At 38.2% G+C, this 19,277-nt stretch overlaps 1 protein-coding gene across 1 annotated transcript in view; it reads right to left on the bottom strand.

Moving 5' to 3' along the window:
- JAM2 (junctional adhesion molecule 2) overlaps positions 1–19,277 on the bottom strand; it is a 70,803-nt gene that overhangs the window by 28,578 nt on the left and 22,948 nt on the right. The window lies entirely within an intron of this gene.

Raw genomic sequence — 19,277 nt, forward strand, 5'->3', positions numbered from 1 at the left:
CACTTTGTAGGACCCGAATCCAAGGAGGACTCTGTAGCCTGGGTCCTGGTACAAAGTGGATTGCCCAGAAGGATGAGCCCTGTCGTCGCTGTGCTGTTGTTAGAGTCAGCATCGCTCTACGAGCAGATGATCTCTGGCTCCGTAGTTTCTGAAGGGTTAGCATGCAACACGGAACTGTGGCATGATGAAGGCACTTCTGTGTTCTGTGAGAGCTTTGCTTTTTGATTATGCAAATTACAATAGATAGAAGTAAAGCCAGAGAGGTGCTGGATGCAAATCACAGACTGGCTGAGCTCGGGATTGGAAAAGGCCCGGGAGACCTTCGGATGGATGTGTTCCTTTTCAGACTCAGCAGTTGACTTGCCCAGGGTCCTATGGTGAGGAAGGAACCAACTGAGAACCCAGCCCAGTCTTCGGTCCACACCCCGCACCCCCATCTGTTACTTCCCATGCCCTCCTGTTACAGCTGTGAATCTGGGTTGAAGACAGGCACTTCCCCTCTCAGGATAATGATGATGATATGATGATGATGATGGTGAGATCATCATTTTCATAAAACCACACAGAAATTTTCCTTTTAAAAAGAACTTTTACATTTTAAAAAGAGCTTTTACTTTTTTTATTTGATAAAATTCATTATTCACAACAACTCTGTGTGGTAGGCATGATTAAGACTTCAATAACAAAGTAGTAGAACCAAGAATTAAAACTTTTTTTCAACACTTATTTCTTTTTGATAGAGAAAGAGGGACAGAGCATGAACAGGGGAGGGACAGAGAAAGAGAGAAAGGGAGACACAAAATCCAGAGCAGGCACCATGCTCTGAGCTGTCAGCACAGGCCCGATGTGGGGCTTGAACTCATGGACCATGAGATCATGGCCTGAGGCAAAGTCAGATGCTTAACTGAATGAGCCACCCAGGCCCCCCTAGAATTTCTTAACTATGAAATAATTTATTACATTTCAGGGAAGGAGGAAAACTGTTTCACAAAACATGCCAGTTTTGATTTATCCACCTATATGTACACTGACCTATAAGTTAATCTTCCCTATGCTGGCCTTCATCACTCCTAAGGAATACATGCTGTTTTGGATAACTTTCCTTCTTTTTCTTTCCCTTAGAAGTCTGGACAGCAAATATAACTGTGAAATTAAAATTCTTAGAAACCTACAGGCCTCAACTGTCTAGCTCTCCTGTCTAACACTGCACAACTATTCAGGTTCTATACCTCTAAATTGCAAACATCTTCATTAGGCAAGTCAGCAAAGCTGGTGTCTATGCAAAGAATGTAGAATTGAGCTGGTCTTTTTTATTGACAGTTGAAAATATGTATTTTCAATATATAATATGTATTCTATATATATATATTTTTTTTTTTTTTTTAAGATTTTTATTTTCAAGTAAACTCTACACCCAACACGGGGCTTGAATTCACAACCCCAAGATCAAAAGTCGCACACTGCACTGACTAAGCCAGCCAGGCGACCCCACAGTTGTAAATATATTTATATACAGCAGACCTATGTGGCTCGTCTTAGAGGGGAGTCAGGTCACCAAAGAGTGATTTCACAGTGTCACTTTTGCTTGTATATTAAAAATAAAAAATGAAGGCATCCAAGCAATCTTAAGTATCTCCCTTTTCCCTTTTCCATTTACTTCTGTCACATACCAGAATAGGTCCCATAGTCCTCTGAACCCCACCGTCACCCCTATTTGCCTCTCTTTTCTGATTTCTCCTCTGCTTCCTCAACTTTGTTTTGTCGATCCCAAAGGTAGAGTCCAAATCTCCAGAGATCATCGAGAGGGAAGACACTAAGCTGGCCAACCCAAAAAGCCAGGACCTCGTACATTCTTGCTGCATTAGATCCACATGATCGCTGGGTGGTTTTCTAATGATTCTGATTCCAAACCATTTTTCTGTGAAACTTTCAAAGCTCACTTTAAAAAGGCCTCTTTTCTCCATTAGCAATGTGTAAATTAGTGCCCTCAGAGACGTTCTGATTGTGACAGGCATTTCTTGTGATTTTTGAACTATTTTAGTACCTTTTTTAGACAAAACAATGAAGACTTATATTCCCTAGAAACCAATGGAGGGAGAAAGCTGGGTAAAACAGAAAAAGATCATCTTTGTTCCCTCCACATCATCACATCTTTGAACTTTTCAAACACTGCACTGCCTACTGAGAAAGTTTATTTTCTTCAGCAGGCTTGAGTCTTCTTTCATTTGAGGTAAACGTTAGTATAATCTGAGATTGGAAGATTTAGCACTGGGTTCAATTATTTTCCCCTCTTCTCAATTCCAGTTTCCTACTTACTAAAACATCCTTTGAGAAAGATTTCTTAAATTTTCAAATATCACTTTAAAAGTTTTATGGAAAAGTAACAGCTGTTAACTTCAGAAATTTTATCAATTTCTTCAGAACCTGTATATATACATATATGAATAGAAAAATGTATCCCAGATACAAAAAAAGAGAGGATTGGCAAAACTATGAAGGCCAAAAAATTATAAAGGGGATTAGTTTTAGTAAATTAATAAGGAAATACTACTTTTTGATACCTGAATATTTATCTCTGATTTTAAGTGTTGTCTTCCAGCTATGTTGCTTCCTCTGGTTCTGTTCACTGCTAGTCTTGCTTTTATTTAAGTAAAAATATTAAAAATGTGTGGGTCATCTATGATGAACTTATTTAAACAGAGAGCTGTGAATCTTAAAAGAAATAATTATTTATTATAAGATTTCTGTCTTGTTTCAAGCCTTTCTGGCCTTGGAATTCAGTTTTATATTGCGTGTTTTTTTTTTCTTTTAACTTGAACCCAGTAATTTTATGAAAACAAAATGTTGGATTTTATATCAACATTTTACTAACAGATTTTAGGAAAAGTCTCTGTTGGCTGCTTTCTTGAACTGATTTTTATTTTTTCTTCACTTTTCCAGAATGAGTGTAAAAAGAAAGCAAACAAAAAATTATTCTGCAGGTCTGCTGTCTGAGGTCAACAATTGTTTTAAAGTTAGCTACAAAACATCTTTAATAGTTTTGGATGTGTTCCAAAATCACTGGCAGAAGTTCATAAAATGAGGTTAAGAGAGAATTATTTCCATAACTGTTAACAACTCCAAGTCAAGTAATCCCTAACCAAATGAAACCTTTCCCCCAACTCTAAAAATAAAATTTCTTACATTGTCTGTCACTCATCCAAAATACTCTTAAGTGATTAAGAATAATCTAGTACAATTAAGAATTTTAATTTTAAAATTTACTCATAATTTACTAAAGTATTATTAAAGGACAACTACGTGGATGGAACTAGAGGGTATCATGCTAGGCAAAATTAGTCAGAGAAAGACAAATATCATAACTTCACTCCAGTGAGGACTTTAAGATACAAAACAGATGAACATAAGGGAAGGGAAGCAAAAATAATATAAAAACAGGGAGAGGAACAAAAACATAAGAGACTCTTAAATATGGAAAATAAACAGAGGGTTACTGGAGGGGTTGTAGGATGGGGGCTGGGATAAATGGGTGAAAGGCATTAAGGAATCTACTCTTGAAATCATTGTTGCACTGTATGTTAACCAACTTGGATGTAAATTTAAAAAAATTAATTAAATAAAAATAATTTTTTTTAAAGTGTTATTAAAGGAACACTTTGGGCGCACCTGGGTGGCTCAGTTGATTAAGCATCCAGCTCTTGATTTCAGCTTAGGTCATGATCTCACAGTTCATGAAACTGAACCGCAGGCAGGCTCCAAGCACGGAGACTGCTTGGGATTCTCTCTCTCCCTCTCTTTGACCCACCCCTCTCGTTCTCTCTCTTTCTCTCTGAATGAATGAATGAATGAATGAATGAATAAATAAATAAATAAATAAATAAATAAATAAAAGTAACGTTTTTAATTGGAAACACGATTAGGAAAAATTGATGTGTTACAGAGTTTTTTTTGTTCTAAGAGCACATTACACAGAGTACCAAGCAAGTTATACAAACTGCGGATATTAGTTATTTCCTAAGTTTTCAAAACTGAAAATTAATAGGCATGTGGTTTTAATAATCACTAATATACAATTACTGTACTAACAAATATTGAAAAGATGCATGGGGCTAGTAGTAACAGATAAAATATTACCATCCAGTATTTATTACAGATTAATATTTATAAGGTAGAAATAACCCAACGAAGTAGGAATTAGGAGTTGGATAATATACTCATCTATCTCACTATCATAGGGGGCGGGAGGAGAGAGTGGGGAAGAAGGGGAGAGGGAAGGGGAGGGAAGGAGACACACCCAGACATGTCCTTCTAGTCTCTCAAACTGAACATTCTGGACCTTCCTTTAAATGAGACCTTGATATCCTATATTCGGAGAAAGGGAAACCATACCAAAGTATAAGAAAAAATAAAAGATGTGACTTTAGACCTACTTGTGGCTGATGTCCTGGTGAGTTAATGATGACCTAAAGAATTAAAGGGTGATTTTGACTATGAATAAATTTTCTCCTTAAGAACCTAGCATCTAAGTAAGATGCTATTCTACTGTGTTAATATCCTCATTTGACAGATGTGATGATTGAAGAGAGGTCCTTGTTCAAGGTCACAACATTAGAAAGCAGAGAAGCAAGGATGTGCAGTTTCATCTACTTTGTCTGGTTCCACAGACCCTTCCCCATCCTCTCATTTTCAAATCAGCACAAGGCTGTGTGAGAAAGTCATACAAAACTGTATTCTGTGAGACACTGCAGATGGCTTCACATCCATTTTCTTTCTTTTTTTAAGTGTATTTATTTTGAAAGAGCGTGTGAGTAGGGGAGGGGCAGAGAGAGGGAGAGAGAGAGAGAATTTCAAGCAGGCTCAGTACTGTCAGCACAGAGCCTGGCACAGGGTTCCATCTCACGAACCATGAGATCATGACCTGAGACATAATCAAGAGTCAGAAGCTTAACTGACTAAGCCACCTAGGCACTCCCAATTTATTTTCAATCTTTAGGACTGTAAAGATATTGTTCAGAAAGTATATAACAAATTGTCATTTTAACAGAGAAGCGTTACTAGGCAAATATTTATGGTGAATGAATTAGTAATTTGAATAAACCTTGTACATTTATTACATACTGTACTAAAGTTTTATGCCCTCTCTTTTCTGGTTTTTTAATCACTTGAGTATAAAAAGAGTGATTGGTGTTTCAGACTTGAGTACATAGTTGTTTTCATATAAGTTATATGCTTTAGTAAATTTAGGGAGATGTTCAGGGTATTCTGATACCAAAACAACTGAATGATTAAATTTTGGGGGTGATATTAGATAGAGATGAAGTAAATTAACTTCTTACTGAAAATAAATTCTCAAAAAATGTTTAAAATGTTCTTTAAGCACATCTTTCAATGTTTAACGGTGGCCTGTGATATTGGAAAGCCATCAATTGGCTGAATTTCTCACTAGGTACTTCCCATTAGGACACAAAAAAAGCCATTTTTGGATTCTGAGATCTTTCTTTAATATTCCCCAAGTGACAATTGCAACCAATTTGTCCACCAGTGGCATTAACTATAGATTTTAGATAGATGATAAGTGTCATCTCAACTCCAGTAGACTCTCAAGATAAAATGAAGAAATCTCAGGGTTCCTCGGTGGCTCAGTTGGTTAAGTGCCCAACTCTTGATTTCAGCTCAGGTCATGATCTTATGNAACTGAACCGCAGGCAGGCTCCAAGCACGGAGACTGCTTGGGATTCTCTCTCTCCCTCTCTTTGACCCACCCCTCTCGTTCTCTCTCTTTCTCTCTGAATGAATGAATGAATGAATGAATGAATAAATAAATAAATAAATAAATAAATNTCCCGCATTGGGCTCTACACTGACATCACTGAGCCTCCTTGGGATTCTCTCTCTGCATCTCTTTCTCTCTGTCTCTCTCTCTCTCTCAAAATAAATAAACATTTAAAATAAATAAACATTTAAAAAAAGATGAAGATGCTAATAAGAATCACATACTCAATGGAAGGCATGGATGTTGACCATTCTATGTTCTGACTGGTTCTCCCTAAGATTAAGGTGCCAGGAAGCCTAAATCTTTATTAGTGTAAAATAAATTGTTACTAAAGACACCAGATATCAAAATAGACACATGGTGTAAAGGCAAAGAACACTAAAGTGGGAGAGGTAAAGAAAAATAAACCTGAGTGTCTTTCCTCACTAATTGACTCATTTGGTCTGGATTGTGTCTCAGGCACATCCTTTTATTAGAGATGGTTGCATGAAGCTTTGAGAGCTTGATGACATTTTAACTTAATATTATTCATTGCCCTTTGGTCTGAAATTGTAGTTACTAACTCCTACCCTGCAATATGATTTTTCAAGATTAAAAGTCCAGAACCACCACCAGTATTTGATAGTTATATTTCTAAGCAGAAACAGACATACTAGTATAATTGTCAGATGAATAATTCTTAAGAGTAGGTATTTCTCCAGAGTTCTGATCAGCTCTGGGCAAAGAGAGATAAAATCATGTTTCTGAATCTGGGTTCTGAACTCTGGTTCTGAATCACCAAAGTGTGTGAATCTGGGAATCCCTGCCCAAAATGTCCTCACAGCTGATACACAGTGATTACGCAGTGGCTGTTTGGGTCAGGGGATAGTGAAATGGTTATTCTGCAGTCATTTCATACATATAAATCCACTTAAGCTACATATGTGAGTAGAACTCTACCAGCAACTAAATTCTTTCCACCCTGACCCCCTACACAGATGCTTGTTTTAAACTCATTGTACCTCCCAAGTCTTATTTCTCTGCGTTACCAAATGAATTTGGGGAATCACTTTAATGCATCCAATGTTTTCATTTTTCAAAAGCAAAACATGCAGTAGTGATTAAAATTAAGTTTTACAGGGATTAGCACTGAATGTCAAAAATATTCTCTAATATTTCTAATCTGTCCAATTTATAGTCTGCAAATGAAGTTATCTTTGCATTTCTCAAATGAATATATAAAAGATAAATATATTTTATATTTTATATTTATAAAATATAATGAACAAACACAGAAAGGGAGGACACACTGTGAATTGAATAAGGCTTCAACTTTGGGGCCCTCCCTTGCAATAGCCCCTCCGAAGGCCCTGGGGGGTGAAGTGGGAAGGCCTAGCAATGGGTGTACATTACATAAAACTTGCAAGAACAAGATTTTTTTTTCTTGGTACAATTTTTCTTATCAAGGGCTCTAATAATCCACCTTTGCACACAATTATGGACTTCTCCTTATTGAGTTTACTTAGCTTTCTAGACTTGGCTACTTATAATAAAGAAAGTGATTTTCAGAATTCATTGTCTGATCGTTCAACCTTTAAAACCCTAAGGATTTTCTATGACCAACAACTGAGTGCACCTCTGCCTTCTCCTTCTCTCTCAAAGTTCATTCCTGAAAATATGGGGGTTGTATGAATTTTATTTTCTATCTCTCCTGCTAGTTGATGATCCATAAATGCTTTAGCCCTTACAAGGCATACATATGTCATTAATTAAATCCTATTACCATAAATGCTTCCAGAAGAGAATTGAAAACTAAGGGCAGCCCTCCCAACTTTTATTGTTGCTTCATGTTTTCTTTCATTAGTCTTCAGGAAGTCAAAGGAACAAGAACCATTTATTCTGAAATGCAGAACATGGAAACAATGGTTTGGCATTGCTTAACTGTCATATTTTACAACTGTTAGGCAAGACTGCTCAGAATTAATTACCCCGATTTCTCAGGTGCTTTACATCCAAGGACTATAATTTCCCCCCCTTTTTAGGTAAATACAGTTCTCTGGCTCGTTCTTTTCATTTCGAAACTGGTTCTACACATCCAACAGTGAGCTAACACCTAAATGTACCATTTAAAGTCAGTCAACTAGACCCATAAAGGAAATGGTTCAATGAAAGTTTGTGTTATGGATTGAATGTCTGTGTTCCCCCCACCCCACCAAAATTCATGCGTTGAAACCCTACACCCAATATGATGGGATTAGGAAGTGGGGCTTTGGGGGGTGAGGGACGATCAGGTCATGGTGATGGAGCCTTCATGAATGGGAAGAGCGCCCTTATGAAAGAGACCCCAGAGATCCCCATCTCAGCCACGTGAGGATGCAACAGGAAGGTGGCAGTGTGTAACCAGGAAGCAGGCTCTCACTAGACACTAGATCTGGTCATGGAACTTCTAGCCTCCAGAACCATGAAAAATAGAGGTTTGTTTCTGAGCTACCTGGTCTATGGTGTCTTCGCTCTCGCAGACTGAACTAAGACAATCTGCACACATTCAAATCAGAGCTGCATCCTGAGCTGGTCGGGACACGAGTGGGTACCAATAGAGATTCAATTTTTGAAACTTATTCAGATGAAGTAGTTAAAAAATGGACAAAGGTATTTGTGCACAAATATGGTGTATAAAAGTCCAAGTGTCACCAAAAAATTAAGGTGAATCTATCAGATAGTTTGAAATAATGTAGAGGCAATCTTAGCACTTCATTTTTTGATGAGATGCTATCAGAAATGACTTCTCATCCAATGGGATAAAGAGTGAAATACACTCAGTGCCAGTTTCAACAGCTTGGCTTTTTGACTAAACATTATCTGAAATCAAACAAAATGCAACACTAAATCCCAGATGGGTGAGGAAAGGGTAGTCTGTTTAAATGTGGCAGTCCACAGCTTTATTACAGATCAGGGACAGAAGTATTCCTTGTCTTCAGGAAATCACAACTAATAGAGATGAAATGAGACTAACTAGCTTTGAAACCCAGTGCTGTGAATTACTGGTCACACCGCCTTGGGCAAGCCACAGCCTTAACCTTGTAAACCTGTTTCCATTTATGTAAAATGAAGCTAGTAGTGCCTTCCCTCATTGGTTATAAGATTAAATTAAATAAAGCATGTAATTGCTTAGCCTACCTGCTGGCACACAGTAGATACTCTACAAATGTTTGCTTCTTAGCTCTCCCCTCTCACTCGATGTTTTATCCAATGTGACGACGCAAGTTCAGTGCATTACAAACAATTCCATGTATTAGGATGGATTGCAAAACTAGGGAATGAATTGGTAGGGTTATACTTTTTCTTCCCTTTTAAATGATTAGCATGTCTTCATTGCAGTGGCTGCTCAGAGTGAGAAGTCCTGTGTTTAAATTCTACTTCCTCTTTATGTTTGCTGTGACATATTTGGGACAACTTCAGCCTCTTTGGACTGTGAAACATGATTTATGATTTATGATGACGAAGCCTTCCCTAACCACTTTCAGCCTTCCCTAACCACTTTCATTGACACAATTCACCACATCCTTCATCTTGGTAACACCCTCTCCACTTAGCGTCCAGAACAACACACTTCCCTAATTTTCCTTTTCACACGTCTTATTCTTGGTCCTCTCCTCTTCTCTATGCTTCCTTCATTAATACTGTGACCCAGACTTATGGCATCAAAACACCCCCAGACACTAACAATTCCCAGCTATATATGTCCAGTCTGGATGTCTCTGCTGAACTCTAGACTTGGATTCAAATGCCTGTATATCACTGAGAGGTTTAAGACACATTTCAAACACGATGTCCAAACCTCATCTTTCTTTCTAGAACTGCCCTACTTACCTCACCTCAGATGATGGCAACTCTATTATTCCAGTTGTTCTGGCCAAAAAGTTTGTACTTGTCCTTAATGAATCCAGTTACTACAGCCTGTCTCAAATTCACCAGCAAATCCTATTAGCTCTCTCTTCAAAATGCATCCAGAACTACTACTTATTCCTTCTACTGCTACCACTTGCTCTGAGCACCATCATCTCTGCCATCACTCCAATAGTCTCCTGACTGGTCTTCTACTCTTTCCTGGCCTTCTCAAATCTAATTTCAGCACATCCACTAGAGCGATCTGTTAAAATGCTAAGTCAGATCATGGCAGTCTTGCTCAGAATCTTGGAACAGTTCTCCATTTTCCCCAGACTAAAGGTAGAAGCCCTTACATTGGCCTGGAAACCCTACATGGTCTGGCCTCACTTCCTTTCAACCTCCTCTTTTCAATTCTTACCTCCCTCTGGCCTCCTGGTTCAGCCTTGAAGCTGCTCCCTCTGCCTGAAAGACTCTTCCTTGAAATGTCGATTTTGTTCAAAAGACGCCTCCTTAATGAAGTCTACCCTGGCCATCTTATTCAATACTACAAACCCCTTCATCTGACCTTTTTCCTTACGAAATCCCTGATTTCCTTTATCCTGCTTTGATGTTTCTTTTTTCCATCACCTTCTAACATACTATATAATGTACAGATGCACTGAAGGCAGGGACCTTTATTTTCCTACCTGTATCCCATGGGTCAAGAATTGCTTGATATACAGTAAATACTAAATATTTGTCAAATGAATGGAAACAAAGTTAATTTATAGAGAAAATGAAAATGGAATATAAAGAGTTATGCTTAATTTTTTGAATTAAGGGATGAGCTGCACAGGATTAATCTGTGAAAGATTTTGAAGCAGCTAATTTTGAAATTAAAAACACTTTATCACAACATCACTGTGCCTAAATAATTTTCATATTATGCTGCAGCAAAAAATTATGTAGTGGTAGTAGTATATAGTAAGTAGTATGTAGGAATAGTTACCTAAAATGTGATTTTTAAAGCCACATATCACTATGTTTTAAAAATATCTTTAAAATATATATATAATTTAGGGGTGCCTGGGTGCCTCAGTTAAATGTCCAGCTTCAGCTCAGGTCATGATCTCACGGTTCGTGGGTTCGAGCCCCGTGTCAGGCTCTGTGCTGACAGCTAGCTCAGAGCCTGATTCAGATTCTGTGTCTCCCTCTCTCTCTGACCCTCCCCTGCTCACACTGTCTCTCTCTCTTTCAGAAATAAATAAATACAACATTAAAATATATATATAATTTAGTAAAAATATCTAATTTTAATAACACAAGGTGAGAAGTTTTTTTTTTAATTTAAAAAAATGTTTATTTTTGAGAAAGCAAGAGACAGTATGAGCAGGGGAGGAGCAGAGAAAGAGAGGGAGACACAGAATCCGGAGCAGGCTCCAGGTTCTGAGCTGTCAGCACAAAGCTTAATGTGGGGCTTGAACTCATGAACTACAAGATCATGAGCTGAGCTGAAGTCGGACACCTAACTGACCGGGGTGCCCTGAGAAATTTTATTTTTTAAAGTATTTGCTTTAAAATGCTTGGTATATAATTTAAAGTAACATTGTGATGGTTAATTTTGTGTTAATTTGGATGTTCCAGAATGTCTGGATACGCAGTCAAAGATTATTCTAGATGTTTCTATGAAGGTGTTTTTGGATGAAATTAACACTTAAATGGACAGACTTTGAGTAAAGCAGCTTGCCCTTCATAATGTGGGTGGGCTTCATCCAATAAGTTGGACTGACCTCCCCTGAGCAAGAGGGAATGCTGCCAGCAGATAGCCATTGGACTTGAACTACAGCATTGGCCCTTCCTAGGTCTCCAGCTTGCTGGCCCCCTTTGCAGATTTTGGACGTGTCTGCCTCCTTAATCCCATAAGCCAAGTACTCAAAATAAATCTTTTTACTTATATACACATCTTCTTTGTTCTGTTTCTCTGAAGAACTCTGTATTAGAGAATTATAATGAATTACAGTAATATATTAATTGCGGTGTCTACTTTAATACAAGTGGGCTTTATATCTTAGGAGTTCTTTTTGGAAGATCAGCAACACACTGTAATATTTTAAAATGTTCCATAGTCATTTATGTTCCAAGAAGAGTGACCTAGAACAGCCTTACGTAGTCAATCACTCTCCTTTAAACCTTAACAAACACCCTCCTCTGGGCCATGCCTATATCTTCAAGGACGATGAGTAATCTTTTCACACAGCCTTCACTTGGAGGGGAAGTGTGCACAGGAATGGGGGCTCAGTCTCTCCTCCATTAAAATTCTCTCCAATCTTCAAGGCCTCTCCTAAGTCTCTCCACTTTGAGAAAGTTCTCCTGTTGGAGCCGTAAAAAACATTTTGACTACCTACCCATGGAACTATGAGAAAGTTAAATAGCATTTTATGATTTGTCATATTTGATGGCTTTTGTGACACCATTCTCTCCTGGTTGTCTTCTCTAATGTCCTTTTCCTCTGTCCTCTCCCTCAGACTGGCCATTGACTTGTAGCATTTTATAGAAGGATGAAGGTTCCATGGTCATAAAGGTTTGAGAAACATTCTGTTAATAAGATAAACAGGGGGTACTTTGCCAGCTCAGTCAGTAGAAAATGTGATTTTTTAAAAATTTTTAATGTTTTTTTATATTTGAGAGAAATAAAGAACCAGTAGGGGAGGGGCAGAGAGAGACAGAGACACAATCTGAAGTAGGCTCCAGGCTCCAAGCTGTCAATATAGAGCCCGATGCGGGGCTCGAACTCACAAGGCATGAGATCATGACCTGAGCCGAAGTAGGATGCTTAACCAACTGAGCCACCCAGGTGCCTCAGAAAATGCGATTCTTGATCTTGGGGTGGCAAGTTTGAGCCCCATGATGGGTGCAGAGGTTACTTAAAAATAAAATCTTTTATTAGATGTTTTTTTCTTAAAGAAGGCTCCACACCACATGTGGAACCCAACACGGGGCTTGATATCACAACCCTGGGATCAATACCTGAGCTAAGATCAAGAGTCAGATATTTAACCAACTGAGCCACCCAGGCACCCCAAAAATAAAATCTTAAAAAAATTAAAATTTTCTATCGTAGGAGTTATTAGAGCCTTTACGCTAAGGAGCACTGTGACTCTCTAGGAGGATGTATAACTTAGAGCATGAACACTGGAGTAGAATAAGAGAGAAACAAGCCCAAGTAAAACTCCTGTAAAAGAGAAGAGACAATCAGAGAAACAAGAAAAACTAGGGCAGAATGATGTCATGGAAGTCAAGGATGGGCAGACTTTCAAGGACAGAGAGCCAACAATGTTGGATGTTCCAGAGGGTCAAGTAAGGTTTTGACTGAAAATAAGCTGTGAATTTAGACACTAGTAAATCAAGGGTGATACAATGATAGCATGCTCAGTGGCATGGGAAAGGGACGGTCTGCAGTGGGCTGAACGGTCAGTACCAAAAGGGAGACCAATAAATACAGATCACCAACTGAAGAACTTTATTACAGAATCATGATGAGTTTTTTTTTTTCCCACTGAAATTGTTGAAACTTGAACATGTGTGTAGCCCATGATGAGAGAGCTGGCAATGAAAATAAGCTGAAGATATATAAGGGATCCAAGGAGACTGTCAAGAGCACAGGTAAGAAACTAGCTTTCAACAGGAGAGAGGGCTCTTTGGTTTCAGGATGGAAATTACTAAGGATGAGTATGAATGTGCACAAGTTTGCAATTCATCTGCCTCACTCCTACATGAGGTAGCTTTTTTTTAATAAATAAAGAATTTTTAAATTTTATTTATTTTTGAGAGAGTGCAAATGGGGGAGGGGCAGAGAGAGAGGGAGACACAGAATCCAAAGCTGCCTCAGGCTCTGAGCTGTCAGCACAGAGCCCAAAGCGGGGCTCAAACTCATGAACTTCATGAACCATAAGATCATAACCTTAGCCAAAGTGAGACATATAATGTACTGAGCCCCATGAGGCAGCTTCTAAAAGTACAATCTGATCCTATTTAGCTTCCTTCAGCAGCTTCCCCTTGCCTTCAGGACGAATGCCAAATTCCTTCAAATAACCTTTCAGAACTGGCTTGTCTTTCCAGCCTCCCCTTCGGTCACTAACGCCACAAACCCCATGTTCAAGACCCCCCAGCTCCTACAGGGCTGCCACCACTCCTTGAACACACCACGGGCATTTACAATGTCCATCCTCTCTCCCTGGAGTTCCCTCCTCCAACACTCCCCTGACAAATGATGAACTTCTATAGATAACTCAATGCTCCACTCAAACATCATGAAGGCAAAACATTCCCCAGCCCCTCCTATCCTTCAGTGCATAGTCAGCCCTCCCTCTATCTGACACGGCACTTTTTATAAGCCTTTATTACTTTTTTATTACAAACTCTCTTTTACATATCAGTTTCTTCCATTGAATAGTGTTAGGAACTTGACAATGTTAGCAACTGTTTGACATGCTTGTACCTACCTCACACTTAACAAAATAAGAGATATTCAGATGTCTGTTGTAAACAAAACTGAACATGTCTTGTCTTAAAATGAGATGTACAAACTTTTTTTTAAAACTGTATTTTATATATAGCATAAACTATATTTATATAAAGCATGAAGTAGATTTTAAATATAGTATAGGGGCACTTGGCTGGCTCAGTCGGTACAGCGTGTGACTCTTGATCTTGGGGTTATAGGTTTGAACTCCACCCTGGATATGGAGATTACTAAAAAATAAAATCTTTAACAACAACGACAAAAATATGTATGTAGTATAAACTACGTATCTTTGTAATTTAGCATACCACTTGGCATACTAGACCCACAAATACTAGTTAAAGTTTAGTATTAGGCTTTAGTTATATTTTAACAATTCTTTGATAATAATTTCCCACAAAAATCTGCAAGCAATTTTCACATTGCAGAAATCTAAACTACCCTCAACATAACTACATATAAAAGGAAAACATGACAAACATTTTAGTGACATGTGTGTGCACATGCTTAAATGCATTCTGTAGAGTCATTATTTTAGCTTTATTCTCCCATTTAATTTTTTTCTCTCACCTCAGCTAAAAATGAACCTTACAAAGGGAAAAGCTAAAAATAGAATACATAATAAATTTCCTGTCTTCAACTGCCATAAACTGAAGAATCTAACACAGTAATGAAATACGTGTAATTTCCATCCACTTATTTTAATTCGTTGGTTTTCAGCACTACCAGAAGCCCTTTTCCTAATAAATTGTTGATGCCCCTTCACTATCCTGAAATAGAATTTATGTGCAATACATTTTATATGTTCATATATATATAATATATATACACGTATGTACGCATATATCAAATTCAGAAAACTAAATACATTAAATACAATGTTCCTTTAATGTCAAAGAGAAAAAGAAAATAACTTATAGTAAAAGCATACACGTTTCCATTTATAAATGTTTCTACATGAATACACTAGAACGGCACAATGGTGAAGAATTCAGACATCAGCCTGTACTTATAACGTTACATTGGATTTAGGAGGAAAAAACCAGAAGCCATTCCAAACGGTACAGGAAAATGAAGAACAGGCTTACTGTGGACATTGGAATAGAAGCTGGTCTCTTTAGCTATGTCAGGTTGTGCAAAACAAGATTTCCATCTACAGCTACATTACTGTTACTATAGGCTCAGGTGGTCATAAAGTCTTCACTTCTAGGGACATTCAGTGAGACTTGGGGAGGCCCTGCAGGGTGAGGGGCCCAGGGAAATTCTTTATTTTACAACACTGTCTGGCAGATGTTATCAGCTCTGGGCCCTGCCCAGCAGCTGCATAGCACCCAGCCATCACTGTGACAGACAGGTCCCCAGAACCCCACCACACTCCCTGGGGCGGCGAGGCCCCTCCTGCTGGCAGCTCCCACTGAACTTGAACACACTCTCAGCTGACAGACACGTGGAACCTGGCATTACAAACTGAGTGCTCTCCACTGAGCTGAGGTAACACGCCCTATAAAGGTAATTTTTTAAGAGCCTGCGATCCTCCGTGTCCCACTGGCGGTACTTGTTCTCACAGGAAAACTACAAAGAAGGTTTTGGAGAGGACACGGGATTTATTGAGGCCTTTCGGGCACAATTCTCTTATTTTCTACCTCACCTCTTGGTTTTTAATTACTCACTGCCAAACCTAAGCCCAATATAATTCGTCCTACTCACAATATGCTGGTTTCAAACAGTAACATTTTTAGCTAAGGCACATTTAACCAATTTTGATGATATAACTGAGATAATTGAGGTCTCTTAAGTCTTCTTATCTGTCAAGAATAGTATGCCTAAAGATATTTCTTTCCTTTTTTTTTTTTAGGCATGCACTCCCACACTCTTAAGTGATTTTTGGAGCTCTCTGACCCAAATTTTGAATAAAAATCTTTCAAAAAGCAAACATATCATGCAATCATAACCCACTTTTCTTTACCTTCAAAGATGCAACACAGAGACTCATGTTAATTAAGCTGCAAGTGCCTGAAGCCTAATTAGGAATCCTGGACTCAACATTCTGAAAGAGTCCCACATATTTTCTGACTGATCCTGTTCCCATGGAAACTAAAGTTGGGAAGTAGTAAAAGACAGAAGAAATCACAAAATGGTACCACAGGAATTAGCTAACACAGTTATTCTTTATTTCAAAATAAAGGGGAAAAAACTCGTTTCCTATCATCAGATAGCACACAGTAATTTAAAAGGTAATACATATAAAAAATTTAGGAAGGGCGTGATATATGAAAATATTTATTTTTGCTTATGACAGCATTAATGTTTTTCTTTTCATATTAACTTTTAGAAAGCAAGCCAGAAAATTATGGGGACTTTTTCTATTTCCCTTGTAAATGATCTGTGTTGCTATAGTGTGACTAAATTTGATAATAAATCCCTCAACGATATTGGATGAGCTCATGTTTGAGTATTTTTTCCCATTTAGGTAAACAATATTTTTCAGATCATGAAATATGTATGACTTACCCTTCAGGTTAATATTGTTTTGAATTCAATTTGAGTGGTGAATGCAGAAGGCATTTGTATATGTGAAGAGACAACAAGGCTACAAATACACTAAATGTCAGAAAGCATTTTAGTAACATATTAAGATATTTAAGCCATTAACCACAGTCTACATGGAACACTCAAATTATTTTCTTATTATGACAGAAAACATTAGTCATTTTTGCAGTGCCCCTGCGGGTTACCGCATGCTGAGTCTAAATCTACCCATGACAAGATAGCGGCTCCCCTCTCTTGTCCTTGGGGGTTTATAGTGTCAAAGTGAACACCAGGAAAGAGCGCCTTCAATTTCCCCTAAAATCTCCTCAACCTTTTATCTTTCCTCAGACTTTCCAGTACCCTCATCCTCCACACAGAAAAACAAGGGACCTGGAGTCAGCAGTTCTAATTTCTTCAAGCCCTGTATCTCTGTGTCCCTAAAAATATTCTGAGCCTCTGCTTCTCATTTATGAAGACTTGATAAAAAATAGCTCTAGGTAGCTCACAGGAACCTTAGCAGGAAAATCAAGTAATGAAATTCCGGTGAAGTGTTTCGTCAATAGTAATTCCATTCAAATGCTAATTTTTTTCTTTTTTAATCCTTCAGGTTAGCCATTACTTCACTCTGATCTCCCTTCATTCTTTCTGGCCTCCAGCTAAGAACCAACTTGGCAAAATTCCTCCCGGCTTCCAAGACGGCTTCCATGACTTCCTTGGCCCTGGTGCAGTCGGCCGTCTGTTACTTCCCTGAGCACGTTTTCTTCCATTGTCTCTGGTCTTTTACATTCCTTAATGGAGCACCTTCTCTGGAGTTCAGTCCTTTGTCCCTACTAATCAACCTCCATGATTATCTTCCCAAAGAATGTCTTCTCCCTGAGTGAATCACCCTTTCTGTTTTTGTTTACCACTGAAGTACAGGCGATAAGTACAGTAAGTACGGATGATTAACACTTTCATCCTCTTTCCAGTGCTCTATAGAGACACTGTTAGCTGCATATTTTGCTGCCTCCTTATATATATAAAATAATCATCTGTTCTCAGTTTAAATACTATGGTTTTTCTGGTTCTTCAAATTTACAAATTGAAATTACTGTGTCTTTTTTTAATTTTTTTAAAATGTTTTATTTTTGAGACAGAAAGAGACAGCATGAGCAGGGGAGGGCCAGAGAGAGAGGGAGACACAGAATCTGAAACAGGCTCCAGGCTCTGAGCTAGCTGTCAGCACAGAGCCCAACGCGGGGCTTGAACCCACGAACCGTGAGATCATGACCTCAGCCAAAGTCAGGAGCCCCTGAAATTACTGTTTTGATTTCTTTTGATGTCCCCCTCTATTTAATCAACCACTAAATCTTACCAATTTCTATGGTTCTTGTCTTCTGGATTTAATTCTTCCTAATCAGTTTTGACAGTTGCTACCTTAATCCTGTACCCTATTACCTAATACTTGGGCTCCTGTCACCTCTTTCCTTCTTAAGTCTATCCTATATATAAGGCTCAAAATTGTTTGCCTTAAATACCTTTTTGGGGATGGGGGGTGGGTGTTTCAGTCTTCAAAACTTCCAGCAATTTCCTGATGACCACTGCATCAGAGACTTTAGGCATAATATACAATCAACTTCACAAGTACCAAGTCATTTCTTGCTCCTTTTCAAAACAAGCTCTGTATTCTAACCACTAAGAACTCTGAAAGAGGCAGTTTGGGTGAAAACATGTTCTCAATGCCATACAAAATAATGTTACCATCTAAGTATGGTCCATTTTTTTTCCCATTTGAAAACAAAACATTAAATTATAAAGAACTCTAATCATTACATCAAACCTCCTCATCTCACAAATAAGTAAAACCAAGATCCAAATAAAATAGTTTTCTAAAGCCTTATCATAACCAAGAGCAGAAATGACACCATCTTAGTTCTTTGTACCCCCAAGCTCCATTTTATTTAGACCATACTTTTTGCTTCCTTGTAAACATGCGACATTTATGGTTTAAAGTATAAGAAGGTCCTCTGACCCTCCGGTAGAGACATTTCACCTGGACATTTAACTGATGAGTCCAACAATGTACCAATGTCATGTACAACAATGTACCAATGTCAAATATACTTAGAACTTTAATTTATAAAATTAAACAATTTAAAAAGTGAAGGCGACTCTGCCCACCATCCTAGTCAGGGGAAATGTGACGGACATTCTTTCAGGTAAAAGATGAGAATCTGTCATCCTCTGAAAAGCCAATTTATATTCAACACACTCACTGGCAAGATAACTTGGCTAAAAGCAGTGTGTCTGTATCCCATTTCCAAAATTATTTGTCCTTTTATTTTTTAATAATAAGAAATAAATTGCCTTAAACATTCTACCCCACGTAATAAAAAGTCCTTCTTTTTTTTTTAAATGTTGAGAGAGAAAAAGTACCTGCATGCAGAGGAGGGGCAGAGAGGGAAGGAAAGGGAGAATTCCAAGCAGGCTCCTCACTGTCAGCACAGAGGCTGATGTAGGGCTCGAACTCACCAACTGTGAGATCATGACATGAGGTAAAATCAAGAATCTGATGCTTAACCGACTGAGCCACTCTGGCACCCCAGAAAGGCTGGTCTTGACTGATCT

This window comes from Crocuta crocuta, unplaced genomic scaffold, assembly GCF_008692635.1.
Source record: "Crocuta crocuta isolate KB4526 unplaced genomic scaffold, BGI_CrCroc_1.0 scaffold369, whole genome shotgun sequence".
NCBI classification, from domain to species: domain Eukaryota; kingdom Metazoa; phylum Chordata; class Mammalia; order Carnivora; family Hyaenidae; genus Crocuta; species Crocuta crocuta.